The sequence below is a fragment of the Sminthopsis crassicaudata genome, chromosome 5 (assembly GCF_048593235.1).
Source record: "Sminthopsis crassicaudata isolate SCR6 chromosome 5, ASM4859323v1, whole genome shotgun sequence".
Lineage (NCBI taxonomy): Eukaryota > Metazoa > Chordata > Mammalia > Dasyuromorphia > Dasyuridae > Sminthopsis > Sminthopsis crassicaudata.
The window spans coordinates 271,115,570-271,131,708 of NC_133621.1; the positions used below are offsets into that span (position 1 = coordinate 271,115,570).

The 16,139-nt window shown below is 35.2% G+C and overlaps 1 long non-coding RNA gene across 1 annotated transcript; it reads right to left on the minus strand.

The window, feature by feature from the left end:
- Window positions 1-2,668: 2,668 nt before the first annotated feature.
- Window positions 2,669-16,122, minus strand: LOC141544652 (uncharacterized). The gene is made up of 3 exons (XR_012482734.1): window positions 15,882-16,122; window positions 15,411-15,674; window positions 2,669-2,696 (listed from the first exon to the last, which is right to left on the minus strand). It is a non-coding gene; the product is annotated as an uncharacterized LOC141544652 (long non-coding RNA).
- Between the last annotated feature and the right edge of the window lie 17 nt (window positions 16,123-16,139).

The window sequence follows — 16,139 nt, forward strand, 5'->3', positions numbered from 1 at the left end:
TAGGAGGCACTTCCTCTCTGCTATTGTCTGCTCCAAGGGTGGGACCTTTCCTGAGAATATACAATACACTTTGCTTTATTCTAGAGATCTCTCCAGCTTTTTTTTTTTTTAATTAAATGGTGACCCCTCACCATTTCTGTACCACACAGGGTGAACTTCCCCATAAAATGGAAGTGGATAGCAGACTGGATTACAAGCCAGAATTTTACAATATGCTCACAAGAAACACATTTAAAGCAGAACAATTCATATAGAGTGAAGGTAATGGGCTGCACCAGAATCTATTGTGCTTAGGTGAAGTTAAACAAACAAACCAAAAAAAAAAAAAAAAAAAAACCAAACAAAAAAAACAGGGGTAGGAATCCTAATATCAGATCAAGCAAAAGCAAAGATAGATCTATTTAAAACAGATAAGGAAGGAAACTATATCTTACTAAAGGGTACCATAGATAATGAAGCTACATCAATACTAAATATATAAGCATCAAGAGGTATAGCATTCAAATTCTAGAGAAAAAGTTAAGGAAGATGCAAGAAGAAATAGATAACAAAACTATACTAGTGGGGGATAGTGGGGGATTCTCAACCTTACTCTCTCAGAACTAGATAAACTAAATGACAAAATAAATAAGAAAGACATTAAGGAAGTAAACAAAATGTTAGCAATGTTAGGTATGACAGACCATTGATTGGAGACAATTGAATGGAGTCAGAGAGGAATTGACTTTTTCTTCAGTGATTCATGGATCTTTTGCAAAAACTGACCACGTGTTAGGGCATAAAAACCTCAAAATCAAATGCAGAAGGCAGAAATAGTAAATGCATTTTTTTCAGATCATGAGGCAGTAACAATTACATGCAACAAAAGGCCAAGGCAAAATAGGCCAAAAATTAATTTGAAACTAAATAATGTAAGCCTAAAGAATGAATGGGTGAAAAAACAAATCATAGGCACAATCACTAACTTCATCCAAGAGAATGACAATAATGTGACAACATACCAAAATTCGTGGGATGCAGCCAAAGCAGAAATTTTGTATCTCTAGAGGCTTACTTGCAAAAAAATAGAAAAAGAGAAGATGAATAATTTGGGCTAACAACTAAAAAAAAAAAACCTCAATTAAATACCAAATTTGAAATTCAAAAGATACAAGGGTGATTAATAAAACTGAAAATTAGAAAACTATTGAATTAAGAAATAAAATGAGGACTTGGTTTTATGGGGAAAAAAACAAAATAAACCTTTAATTTGATTAGAAAAGGGAAAGAAGAAATCAAATTGTTAGTTTCAAAATGAAAAGCTAAAACTTTCCACGAATGAAGAGGAAATTAGAGCAATAATTAGGAGTTATTTTGCCCAACTATATGCAGATAAATTTGATAATGTAAGTAAAATGGAAAAATACCTGCAAAAGCAAAGATTGCCCAGGATAACAGAAGAGAGAATTATTCAAGTAGTCCCATTTTAGAAAAAGAAATAGAACAAGTTATTAATCAACTCCCTTACAAAAAAATCTCCAGAGGCAGATGGATTTACATGTGAATAGTACCAAATATTCAAAGGGCTATTGATTCCAATACTATATAAACTATTTGAAAAAATGGGGAAAGAAGAATGCCTAGTAAATTCCTTTTATGACACTGATATGGTGCTGATTGTTAAACCAGGCAAGAAAGAAATAAAATTGTAGACCAATTTTCCTAATGAATATTGATGCAAAAATCTTAAATCAAATATTAGCTGTGAGATTATAGAAAATCATCCCCAGGATAATACACTAAGATGAAGTAGGATTTAAACTAGGAATATAAGACTGATTCAATATTAGGAAAACCATCAGCATAATCAAGTAAATCAATAACCAAACTAACAAAAATCGTATGATCATGCAGAAAAAGCATTTCATAAAATCCAACACCCATTCCTATTCAAAACACTGGAGAGTATAGGAATGAATGGACTTTTCCCTGAAATGATCAGTAGATATATTTAAAACCATCAGCAAGAATCCTATGTAATGGGGACAAACTAGAACCATTCCCAATAAGATCAGGAGTTAAACAAGGATGCCACTATCACCATTACTATTTAATATTGTATTAGAAATGTTAACTTTGGCAATAAGAGAAGAAAAAGGAATTACAGTAGGTAATGAGGAAACCAAAGTATCACTCTCTGCAGATGATATGATGGCATACTAGAACCCTAGAGAATCAACTAAAAATGACCAGAAATAATTCACAACTTTAGCAAAACTGCAGGATACAGAATAAACCTACATCAATCATCGGCATTTTTATATATTACCAACAAAGCCCAGAAGCAAGAAATTCCATTCAAAATAATTGCTGATAGTATGAAATAGAACTATACAAACACAACTACAAAACACTTTCCACACAAATGAAGTCATACCTAATCTGTTTGAAAACTATCCAGTGCTCATGGGTAGGTTGAGCAAATATAATAAAAATGACAATGCTACTTAAATTAATCTACTTATTAAGTGCCATAGCAATCAAACTCCCCCAAAATTATTTTACATAACTAGTAAAAATAGTAACACAGTTCATCTGGAAAAACAAAAGGTGAAGAATTTCAAGGGAATTAATGAAAACAATGCTAATAATGAAGGCCTAGCTATACCAGACCTAAAACTATATTACAAAGCAGTGGTTATCAAAACCGTTTGGTACTGGGTAAGAAATAGACTAGTTGCTCAGTGGAATAGGTTAGGATCACAGGATAAAATAGGTAGTAAGTATAGCAATCTAGTGTTTGACAAACACAAAGACCTCAGCTTTTTGGATAAAAACTCAATATTTCACAAAACTACTGGGAAAATTTAAAACTAGTATGGAAGAAATTAGGTCTTGACCCACACCTGATACTACATATCAAGATAACATCTAAATGGGTTCATGTTTAGACATAAAGAGTGATATAAGTCAATTGGAGGAACATAGGATAATTTGCTTCTCAGATCTGTGAAGAAGGAAAGAATTTGTGTCCAAAGGAGAACTAAAAGTCATAATTAAACACCAGATAGGCAATTTTGATTATATTACATTAACAAGTTTTCTATAAACAAAATTAATACAGACAAGATCAGAAGGGAGGCAGTAAATTGGGAAATCATTTTCACATTTATGTGTTCTGATTAAGGCCTCATTTTTAAATGAGGCCTTAAAAGTGAAACTGATTTTCAAATCATTTTGTCACAGTGGCAACCCTCGTCATAGTGGCAAGAAACCGGAAACTGAGTGGATACCCAATCAGTTGGTGAATGACTAATTAAGTTATGAATGTTATCAAATATTATTGTTATATAAGAAATGATCAAGAGCATGATTTTAGAAAGTACTGGAGGGACTTACATGAACCGATGCTAAATGAAATTAGCAGAACCAGGAGATTACTGTATACAACACATCAATATTATATCACAATCAATTCTAATAAACGTGACTCTTTCCAACAGTGAGATGATTGACGCCAGTTCCAATGATTTTGTGATAAAGAGAACCATTTATACCCAGAGACAAGACCCTAGAACCTGAATGAGCATCACAACTTAACATTCTCACTCTTTTTGTTATTCACTTGCATTTTCTTTTCCTACTCATTTGCTTTCTTTTTGATCTGATTTCTTTTGCACAGCAAGAAAGTTGTATCAATATGTTTATACATATTGAATTGAAAATGTTTAACATATTGAACATGTTTAACATATTTAATTGCTTGCCATCTTGGCGAGAAGATAGGGAAAGGAGAAGAAAATCTGAAACACAAGGTCATGCAAGGGTCAGTGTTGTCAAATTATCTGTGCATATGTTTTGAAAATAAAAAGCTTAAAAAAGATGAATATTAAAAACTATTTTGCATATATTTTAACATAAAAAGTATTATCAAAAACAATTGGTTTAGGACAAATTTCTTAAAAGTTTCTTGTTCTGCTCTCATTTTTTTCATCAGAAATAAATGAAACTAATCTGTTTCAATTAATGTCCATTTTCTTCCCTGAAAGATAAAGCTCAATTTAGCTGGATAATTGATTCTTAGCTACAATACAAATTATTTTGTCATTTGGAATAGCAGGTTCCAGGCTCTTTGATCCTTTAAAGTGGAAGCTTCTTTCTGGCTGTTTGCAGTATTTTTTCCTTGGTCCAATAATTCCAAAATTTAGCTAAAATGTTCCTTGTAGTTTTCTTTTTGGAGTTTCTTTCAGGTGATTGGTGAATTCTTTCAATGGCTATTTTACCTTCTGATACTAGGACATTAGGGCAGTTTTCCTTGATGATTTTCTACAATATGATGTTTAGGATTTTTTTTTTCATCATAGTTTTTAGGAAATCCATTAATCTTAGATTATCTCTCCTAGATCTATTTTACAGGTCAGATGTTTTTTCAATTAGGACATTTTCTTTTCTTTTTTTTTTTTTTTTTTTTCTTTTTCTATTTTTTGACTGATATTTGATATCTCATTCATTCCCATTTGTTCATTTGTCATTTTTATTGAATTATTTTCTTCAGTTACTTTTTTAGCTCCTTCTGTATTTGGGTAATTGAATTTTAAAATTTTATTCTATATATTTTTTAAATTTCCATTTTCTCCATTTCCATTTCTCTTTTTTCAAGGAACTGTTTTCTTTTTCTATGCTATAAGATCTATTTTCTTTTTTTTTTTTTTTAATTTTTTTTTTTTATTTTTTTTTTTAGTAGCTCTTTTTTTTTTTTTTTTTTATATATATATATATATATATATATATTTTATAATATTATCCCTTGTATTCATTTTTCCAATTTACCCCCCCTCCCTCTATTCCCTCCCCCCGACGACAGGCAATACCATACATTTTACATGTGTTACAATATAGTCTAGGTACAATACATGTGTGCGAATATCACTTTCTTGTTGCACAATAAACATTAGATTCCGAAGGTACATGCAACCTGGGCAGACAGATATTAGTGCTAACAATTTTCATTCCCCTCCCAGTGTTTCTTCTCTGGGTGCAGCTACCTCTGTCCATCATTGATCAACTGGAAGTGAGTTGGATCTTCTTTATGTTGAAGATTTCCACTTCCATCAGAATACATCCTCATACAGCATTGTTGTTGAAGTGTACAGTGATCTTCTGGTTCTGCTCATTTCACTCAGCATCAGTTGATTTAAGTCTCTCCAGGCCTCTCTATATTCCTCCTGCTGGTCATTTCTTACCGAGCAATAATATTCCATAACCTTCATATACCACAATTTACCCAACCATTCTCCAACTGATGGACATCCATTCATCCTCCAGTTTCTAGCTACAACAAAAAGAGCTGCCACAAACATTTTGGCACATATATGTCTCTTTCCGCTCTTTAGTATTTCTTTGGGATATAATCCCAGTAGTAGCGCTGCTGGGTCAAAGGGTATGCACAGTTTGATAACTTTTTGGGCATAATTCCAGATTGCTCTCCAGAATGGCTGGATTCTTTCACAACTCCACCAGCAATGTATTAGTGTCCCAGTTTCCCCACATCCCCTCCAACATTTGTCATTATTTGTTCCTGTCATCTTAGCCAATCTGACAGGTGTGTAGTGGTATCTCAGAGTGGTCTTAATTTGCATTTCTCTGATCAGTAGTGATTTGGAACACTCTTTCATGTGAGTGGATATAGTTTCAATTTCTTCCTCTGAGAATTGTCTGTTCATATCCTTTGACCATTTATCAATTGGAGAATGGTTCGGTTTCTTATAAATTTGGGTCAGTTCTCTATATATTTTGGAAATGAGACCTTTGTCAGAACCTTTGTTTTTAAAAATATTTTCCCAATTTGTTATTTCCCTTCTAATCTTGTTTGCATTAGTATTATTTGTACAGAAACTTTTTAGTTTGATGTAATCAAAATGTTCTATTTTGTGATCAATAATGATCTCTAGTTCTCCTCTGGTCATAAATTCCTTCCTCCTCCACAAGTCTGAGAGGTAGATTATCCTCTGTTCCTCCAATCTATTTATTATCTCCCTCTTTATGCCTAAATCATGGACCCATTTTGATCTTATCTTGGTATATGGTGTTAAGTGTGGATCCATATCTAATTTCTGCCATACTAATTTCCAGTTTTCCCAACAGTTTTTTCCGAATAATGAATTTTTATCCCTAATGTTGGAATCTTTGGGTTTGTCAAAGATTAGATTGCTATAGATGTACCCTTTTTTGTCCTTTGTATCTAATCTGTTCCACTGATCTACCGGTCTATTTTGTAGCCAATACCAAATGGTTTTGGTGACTGCTGCTATATAATATAGCTTTAGATCAGGTACACTTAGACCACCTTCCTCTGAGTTTTTTTTCATTAGTTCCCTTGCAATTCTTGACCTTTTATTCTTCCATATGAATTTTGTTGTTATTTTTTCTAGGTCATTAAAATAGTTTCTTGGGAGTCTGATTGGTATAGCACTAAATAAATAGATTAGTTTGGGGAGTATTGTCATCTTTATTATATTCGCTCGGCCTATCCAAGAGCACTGAATGTCTTTCCAATTATTTAAATCTGATTTTATTTTTGTGGCAAGTGTTTTGTAATTTTTCTCATATAATTCCTGACTTTTCTTTGGTAGATGGATTCCCAAATATTTTATACTCTAAACATTTGTTTGGAATGGAATTTCTCTTTGTATCTCTTGCTGTTGCATTTTGTTAGTGATATATAAAAATGCCGAGGATTTATGTGGATTTATTTTGTATCCTGCCACTTTGCTGAAATTTTGAATTATTTCTAGTAGCTTTTTAGCAGAGTCTTTGGGGTTCTCTAAGTATACCATCATGTCATCTGCAAAAAGTGATAGTTTGATTTCCTCATTTCCTACTCTAATTCCTTGAATCTCTTTCTCGGCTCTTATTGCCGAGGCTAGCGTTTCTAGTACTATATTGAATAGTAATGGTGATAGTGGGCAACCTTGTTTCACTCCTGATCTTACAGGGAAAGGTTGCAGTTTATTTCTATTGCATATTATGCTTACTGACGGTCTTAAATATATACTCCTGATTATTCTAAGGAATAATCCATTTATTCCTATACTCTCAAGAGTTTTTAGTAGGAATGGATGTTGGATTTTGTCAAATGCTTTTTCTGCATCTATTGAGATGATCATATGGTTCTTATTAATTTGATTATTAATATGGTCAATTATATTAATAGTTTTCCTAATATTAAACCAGCCCTGCATTCCTGGAATAAATCCTACTTGATCATAGTGTATTATCTTGGAGATGACTTTCTGAAGTCTTTTTGCTAATATCTTATTTAAGATTTTAGCATCAATATTCATTAAGGAGATTGGTCTATAATTTTCTTTCTCAGTTTTCGATCTACCAGGTTTAGGTATCAGTACCATGTCTGTGTCATAAAAGGAGTTTGGTAGGACTCCTTCATCCCCTATTTTTTCAAATAATTTATATAACATTGGGGCTAATTGTTCTTTAAATGTTTGGTAGAATTCGCATGTGAATCCATCTGGCCCTGGGGATTTTTTCCTGGGGAGTTGATTAATAGCTTGTTCTATTTCTTTTTCTGAAATGGGACTATTTAAGCAATTTATCTCCTCCTCTGTTAATCTAGGGAGCCTATATTTTTGGAGAAAGTCATCCATTTCACTTAAGTTATCAAATTTATTGGCATAAAGTTGGGCAAAGTAACTCCTTATTATTTCTCTAATTTCCTCTTCATTGGTGGAAAGATCCCCCTTTTCATTTGTAAGACTATCAATTTGATTTTCCTCTTTCTTTTTTTTGATCAAATTTACCAAAGGTTTATCTATTTTATTGGCTTTTTCATAAAACCAACTCTTGGTTTTATTTATTAATTCAATAGTTTTTTTACTTTCAATTTTATTGATTTCTCCTTTTAATTTTTGTATTTCGAGTTTAATTTTTGGTTGGGGGTTTATAATTTGGTCTTTTTCTAGCCTTTTAAGTTGTAAGCCCAATTCGTTAATCTTATCTTTCTCAATTTTCTTCAAATAAGCCTCTAAAGATATAAAATTTCCCCTTATTACTGCTTTAGCTGCATCCCAAAGATTTTGATATGATGTCTCATCATTATCATTATCTTGGGTGAAATTGTTAATTGTTTCTATAATTTGCTCTTTCACCCAGTCATTCTTTAAGATGAGATTATTCAGTTTCCAATTACTTTTTGGTCTATTTACCCCTAACTTTTTACTGAATGTAGCTTTTATTGCATTGTGATCTGAGAAGAAGGCATTTATTATTTCTGCCTTCCTACATTTAATTTTGAGATCTTTATGTCCTAATATATGGTCAATTTTTGTATAGGATCCATGAACTGCTGAGAAGAAAGTATATTCCTTCCTATTGCCATTCAGTTTTCTCCAAAGGTCTATCATACCTAGTTTTTCTAATGTTCTATTTACTTTTTTAATTTCTTTCTTGTTTGTTTTGTGGTTTGATTTGTCTAAATCTGAGAGTGCAAGGTTGAGATCTCCCACTATTATAGTTTTACTGTCTATTTCTTCTTGCAGTTCTCTTAACTTTTCCTTTAGAAAGTTAGATGCTATACCACTTGGTGCATATATGTTTAATATTGATATGGCTTCATTATTTATGCTACCTTTCAGCAGGATATAGTTTCCTTCCTTATCTTTTTTAACGAGATCTACTTCTGCTTTTGCTTGATCTGAGATAAGGATAGCTACCCCTGCTTTTTTGGCTTTACCTGAAGCATAATAAGCTCTGTTCCAACCTTTTACCTTTACTCTGTATGTATCTCCCTGCTTTAAGTGTGTTTCCTGTAGACAACATATTGTAGGGTTCTGCTTTTTGATCCAATCTGCTATCCGTCTCCGTTTGATGGGATCGTTCATCCCATTTACATTTACAGTTAAAATTACTAATTCTGTATTTCCTGCCATCGTATTATCCCCAGATTATACTTTTTTCCCTTGACCCCCCTGATCCCCCTCCCCGATATTTAATTTACAGACCCCCCTTGTGACGCGCAACCCTCCCTCTTTTTTTTTTTTTTTTTTTTTTTTTAGGATCCCTCCCCCCTCCCTCCAAGTCCCTTCACTTATTCTCCTTTTCCTTTCCCCTTTTCCTCTCCCCCCTTTTAATGAGGTGAGAGAAAATTCTCTGAAAAACAAATATGTTAATTATTTACTCTTTGAGCCTCTTCTGATGAGAGTAAGATTCACACAATGATTCTCCCCCTCACTAAGTTCCCTCAGATATGGTGTATTTTCTATGTCTCTTCCTGGGATGTAGTTTCCCTCTTTTTATCACTCCTTCCCCTTTTTCTGAACCGACCTCCTTCCCTTTACCACACCCCCCTTTTTTTCTTTTATATCAGTAAAATCAAATTATCCTTGAGTATTTTTTATATATCCACAACAAAGTTACAGTTCTCAAGGGTTCTGTGTACCTTTTTCTGTTTCTCTTCAGTCTTGTGGATGTAGATCAAATTTTTTGTTTAAGTCTGGTTTTTTTCTTAGAAACATATAGAATTCCTCTGTTTCATTGAATGACCATCTTCTTCCATGGAAAAAGATGCTAAACTTAGCTGGGTAGTTCATTCTTGGTTGCAGTCCTTGATCTTTTGCCTTTCGGAATATCAGGTTCCAGGCCCTTCTATCTTTTAATGTGGAGGCAGCCAGATCTTGGGTGATCCTTATTGTGGCACCTTGGTATTTAAATTGTTTTTTTCTAGCTGCTTGCAGGATTTTCTCCTTTGTGTGGTAATTCTGCAGCTTAGCCACAATATTCCGTGGTGTTCTTTTTTTAGGGTCTATTTCAGAAGGAGTTCGATGAATTCTTTCCACATCTACTTTCCCTTCTGTTTCTATTATCTCTGGACAGTTCTCTTTGATAATTTCCTGTAAAATAGAATCTAGGCTCTTTTTTTGGTCATAGTTTTCTGGAAGTCCAATAATCCGCAGATTATCTCTCCTAGATCTATTTTCCAGGTCTATAGATTTTCCCAGTAAGTATTTGACGTTGTTCTCCAGCTTCTCATTTTTTTTGTTTTGTTTGACTGATTCTTGGGTTCTCTGTGAATCATTCATTTCTATTTGTTCCATCCTGACTTTTAAGGAGTTATTTTCTTCTTTCACAGTTTTTAGTTCTTTTTGTAAATGCCCAATTTCGTTTTTAAATGAATTATTTTGCTCTATTGAGTTTTTTTCCATTTCCCTAATTTTTTTTTTTTGAGAATTATTTTCTTTTTCCAATTCAGAAATTCTATTTTCTTGAGACTTTTTTATCTTTTCCAATTCAGAAATCCTACTTTCCTGTGTTTTTTTAACCTTTTCTAATTCACTAATTTTGTTTCCCTGCATCTCCTGTGAATTCTTTATTTTTTCCAACTCCAATTTCAGGACGTTGTTATTCTCTATCATAACTTCCCTTTCCTTGCCCCATTTTTCTTCGATCTCCCTCAATTTCTTAAGAGCTTCTTCTAGGAGAGAGTTATGTGATGGGGGGCAGGAATCGTTCCCCTTTAGGTTGTTATCTGATTCTCTGCTGTCAACTTCCTCGGGGTTGGACACCCGCTCTTTCTCTGTATAGAAGGAATCTATGGTTTTTCTAGCTTTTTTGTTCATACTTAAAAAAAATCTTTTGGGGTCTGTCTCTGGGGTAGGAAATTATTTACTTCTTTACCAGCTTCCTCCCAGACCGGATGGATGCAGCGGCCCCTGCGCCGGCGCTAAGAGAGAGCTCTGGGAGAGAGTTCCCCACCCCCTCCCTGGAAGTGCCTCAGAGGTGATTAGCACTGCTGTGCTTTGAGGGCGTAGAATAGTGAAGACTGCAGGAAGCCCAGGCTATGTGTCCGGGTGGGGAGTGGGTGTCTGCAGCAGGTGACGTAAGAAGCCCCTGCGCTCAAACTGGAAGTGTCTGCCAGAAACCGCGGTCCCTAGTTCAAAGGTTCTGCTTCTCTGGGACTTCCTGGAGCTGAGTTCCACTCCCTCCAGCTAAGCTAGGCAGTGTGTGTTGCCTTGGGCCGTATCCACCCACTTGTCAGTCTCTTAACTATTCTCAGGAGGTAGCTGAGGCCACACCCCCTGGTGCCGAGTCCACCGAGTCACCCCCCAGGATCGGGGAAAATCTAATCTGAATTTTAAAATATTTTGGCTTTCTCTTCTGAACTGCTAAATAATTAGCAGAGAAGAGCTAACAGCCTGTGCCAGATTCCTTTACCTCAGTGGCTTCTCTGATCCCAGAGCCCTTCCCAGCGCAATGGGCGCAGTGTGCCCCTACCCCACCGTCTGTGCTGGTCTTTCTTATTCCTCCCCTGAGAACTGACCTTTCCTGTTGAAACTCCAGATTCTCTTCAGCTGGTAAGTCGTGCTTCCAGTCCTTGTGGTATCTATCAGTCCTGAGCTGATTTTGAGACTTAATTTATCTAATTGGTTGTGAGGGAGTGAGGACGTTCACTGAGTCGTGTGTTTCCTCTCCGCCATCTTCTTTAGTAGCTCTTTTTGTGATAGCCAAAGATTTTCATGAATTGGGGAATAGCTGAACAAGTTATAGTTTACAAAAGTAATGGACTATTATTGTATAAAAAAATGAACAAACTGATTTTGGAAAGGCCTGAAAAAATTTACATGACTGATGCTGAGTGAAACAAACAGAACTAGAAATACATTGTATACAATAATAGCAAGAATGTGTGATGATCATCTATGAAAAACTTGGTTCTTCTCAGTGCTTCAATGATTCAAAGCAATCCCAACCGACTTTGGACAGAAAATGCCATCTGCATCCACAAAAAATACTAAGGAGACTTGTAATGTTTGGTCTAGCTTTCTGGAGATCCTCCTGAAAGGCTTTGGTCTCAGCAGGATAGTCAACAAGAGGATGGATAAGAAGAGAGTCCAAAGTCTTTATTGTCTCCTTCACAGTCTGTGCCTGTCATAGTCTGACCCAGTTTCAGTTTGACCCAGTCTCCTCCAGCAGTCTGACAGTCTGCTAGTCTCAACCAGTCTCAGTCTGAGTCTGATCTAAGATCTATTTTCTAAAGAATGATATGCTTTTTCCATTTCTTTAAATCTATTTTATAAGGAGTTTTCTTCAAATAATTTCTATTTCTTTTCCCAAACCCTCTTGGAAAGTTTTCATTTCCTTTCCTCATTTTTCTTGTTTGAAGATTCTTATTGAATTCTTCCAGGATATCCCTGGGAGATGGGGGCCAATTCACATAAGCCTTTGAGGCTTCATCTGGAGATGCTCTGCTTTTAGTGTCCTCAGGGTTTAAAAATGTATACTCTTTCTCCATAAACTATAGAGTTCTTTTTGCTTTTTTACTCATTTTTTAAAAGGTCAAAGTCTGCTTTTAGGGCAAAGGGGAGATTTTCCAAGCTTCTTCTATAGGCAACAGTCACTGCCTCAGTCAGTGCTGACTAACTCTGGTGCTGGGTGGGTATGGCCAAGTCTTGATCTTCTGGGGTTTAGGGACTTGCTATTTAACTTTGGAATTTGTGTTGAATGTTTTACAGCTAATCTGCTGATCTACTAGCTTACAATCAGGACAGAGTAGCCAACACTGCCATAGATTCCTCCTGGTAGATTGCTGGAGCACAAAGCTCACACTACTCTAGGTTTTTTGCATTGCCCATACTCAGGTTTCTATGTGACTGCTTGTGCTTGGCCTGCCTTCCTTCATGCCCAATTGAAACAGACCTTTTCTGAAAATTTTCTAAATTATATTTGGCTGGAAATTTGCTTCACTCCAAATATTTGTGGGTTCTGTCACTCCAAAACATGTGCAAAGGCTTAATGTGCTGTTAACTTGAGGGATATGGGAAGATCTCAGAAAAATTCATGTCTTCTCCCACCTTCTTGGCTTAGGGAACATTATTGTTCTATAAGACACAATCAGCAGGATGATTTCAGAGACTTGTTGAGGCCTACAGGAACTGATACGAAGTCAAATGAGTAGAAACAGGAAATTATTGTACATGGCAACAACAATATTATAGGATGATCAATTCTGATGGCTATGACTCTTCTCAACAATGAGATAATTCAGGCCAGTTCCAATGATCTTGTGATAATGAGAGCCATCTGAACCCAGAGAGAGGACTGCTGGAACTGAATGTGGATCATAGCATGGCATTTTCCCTTTTGTTGTTGTTTGCTTGAATTTTATTTTCCTTCTGGTTTTTCTTCCTTTTTGATTGTGTGTGTGTGTGTGTGTGTGTGTGTGTGTGTGTGTGTGTGCATGTGTGTGGACAGCAAGATAATTGTATAAATATGTATGACTATATGTGATATACATATCTTGTTACCATGTTTAATATATACTGGATTACTTTCCATCTAAGGAAGAGGGACGGGGGGAAGGGGAGAAAAATTGGAATGCAAGGTTTTGCAAAAAGCAATGTTTAAAAACTATCCTTGCATATATTTTGAATATAAAAAGCTGATATATTTTAATATAAAAGAAAAAAATGTTTTTTATAAGAACACAACAAACAAAAATGTTTTATATATCCTTTCTTGCCTTACTTCCCAACAAAATGAGAACTACATATGAAATTTCTTACTGGACCACACATTAACCCTACCAAAGTTTGGTTCCATTAAGTCAAAAGTTAAAATCTGGTTTAAAATGTCTAAAGTTTTCTAAGATGAGACTGAAGAAAAGTCAGAGCTGATTGCTGGTAGAATAAAGGAAGACTGATAGAAAAGCAGTTGGGAAATATGGAATTAAATTGAGTATTTATGGAATGTGTACAAACAGGAAGAATTGAGGAAAAATGGAAGAACTTAGCAAAAAAGTACTTGCTTTTCTTAAATCCTCTTACAAATAATGGCTGAGATTAAATTTTAGAGCAGTGGAAATAATCAAAGTTGCATTAAAATCATAGGGCAGTCTGAGATAACTTTGGAGGACATTAGCAATGATATGACCTACTGGGATAATGATTTGATCTGATTGAAGTGCAGACAGCCAAGAATAGTGACTGCCTATTCAACAAGAACAAGACTTCAAGGAAATTAAATCTGTTGCAATTTTAGTTTAGAAAGGTTGATCCCACAGATAGTGTGGGGATTGGGTGGCTGATGTGGAGAAGATTTTGGAGGCCCTCAAATTCAAAGCCCAGAGTGCTGACAGTTTGAGCTCTCTGCAATGAAGGAACAATAGGATGAGGCCCTGCTATTTGTCATTTGCAAAAGAGTAAAGTTTTAGTTTGAAGGCAGGGGAATTGTAAGGGTTAAAAAGCCTCTAGAAGCAAAGAATGCAGTTCAAGTCATGTGGGAGGACCTGAGGGATGAGAGGTTCTGAGGCACAGGCCAGTCCTATGTGGAGGAGGGGCATAGCCCCAAGAGACATTGTCTGACTCCAGGTACCACGCCTCCCTCTTTAGTGCTCTCAAAGCCTAGCACGCCTCCTTCCTTCTTCTTGGGCCAATCCCATTATGCCAGGTTCCTAGAAGACCTCCTCCTTTCCCCCATATCATCAGTGGGGTATAAATATGTACTATCTCAGAATAAAATTCTCTTTTGCTTCACCCCTACCTTTTGGTGGTCTGTCTCTGTGGGATCCGGGTTGGGGCCCAAAGACGGGTAAGTGTGGCCTAGCCGTGCCGCCAATGGACGGGCATTAAGAGTAGCTCTACGGGAGCTACCAGGTTAGAGTAATCCATAGGGGTGTAACAGAAATAAATTGGCTCTTCCAGTTGCCTGAGACACTGCAGGGGTACCAGAGTGCTTGGGTATTAATGCTGGGTTATCCTCCTCAATGTCAGGAGTGGAGGGGAGTACCTCAGACCACTTATAGAACAAAGCATGAACTGGAAGAGCACTGACCACAGCTGGTCTCAGATTATAAAAAAAGTGGAAGGAATAGTAGGCCCCCCTAAATTCATAAAACAACAACACAGAAAAAAAGGAGTCTGAGATATACCTTACTCTGTGTGGCAAAACCCAAGTATAACATAGTCAACAGCCAGAATACAGATTATCAAAAATGAGTAAAACTAGAGAAATAATCTGGCCATGGAAAACTACTATGATGTTAGAAAAAAAATCAGGGTACAAACCAAAATAGTTTTCCAGAAAGCTACAAAGAAAAATTTTAAAAATTAAAAAAGTTCTTGGAAGAGGTTTAAAAAGACTTTAAAAATCAATTAAGCTTCAAATAGTGTGAATCCTGCTCTCTTCTCCCCTGCTACTACTTTGTCTTTTGTGTCTCTTCATGTGATTAAATTCATTTCACTTTACCCCCCTTTTATTCTTCTCCCAGAATCCCTTAATGGTGGAATTGTTTTATTTATCTATTTCTAAAAATATTATTGATTTAAACTAACTTATACCCACACACTGTTTCTAACTGCCCTAATAAAAGGTACAATTCTCAAAAGTTAAAAAGTATCATTTTCCCATATAGGAATGTAAACCTTTTAATAAAATGAGATAATATTTTCCCCAATTTATCCTTTAATGCTTTTTTGAAAGTTATGTTTATAGGTCAAAATTGTTTAGTTGTGATCTTTTCAAGAGAAATGATTGAAAAGTCCCTTATTTCATTGGAGGTCCATCTTTGAGCTTGAGAGGTAATGCTGAGTCCCAGTGGGGAGTTGAATCTTTGTTGTACTTCAAGGTCCTTTTTTTACATTTTTTTACAATCCTTATTCTTTTCATTGAATGTTTTCTTTGCAGGTCTAAAAGGCAAGTGATTCTTTTTAGTGTGAATAGTACTTTCAATTTTAAGTAAAATACATATAAAATCAGTTATTGGATCAGTTTAACACATATATGTATATACAGTTATATAACAATCATATACTTTTCATATTTCTAATCAATCAAAAAAGATACAGAATACAACAGCAATTAATTTCTTAACCATAATTTGAATAAATGATTACCTTTGCCTCTTGACAAGGTTTAAAAAGAAATTATTAATCTTTATCTTCTTTTGGCCGCATCTTTTTTTTACACTTGCTGTGTTTATCTGCTTTCAGGGATTTTCAACTCCACATTTGTCAATTCACTAGGAATGAAGATGTCAGGTTTGATCTGAAATTCAAGAAGTGTGAGGTTTAAAACTTGTAAATGATTAGTGCAGGGAACTTATGGAAAAGATGTGTATCAGAGAGTTGCTAAGAGACACAAGAATTGGCTGA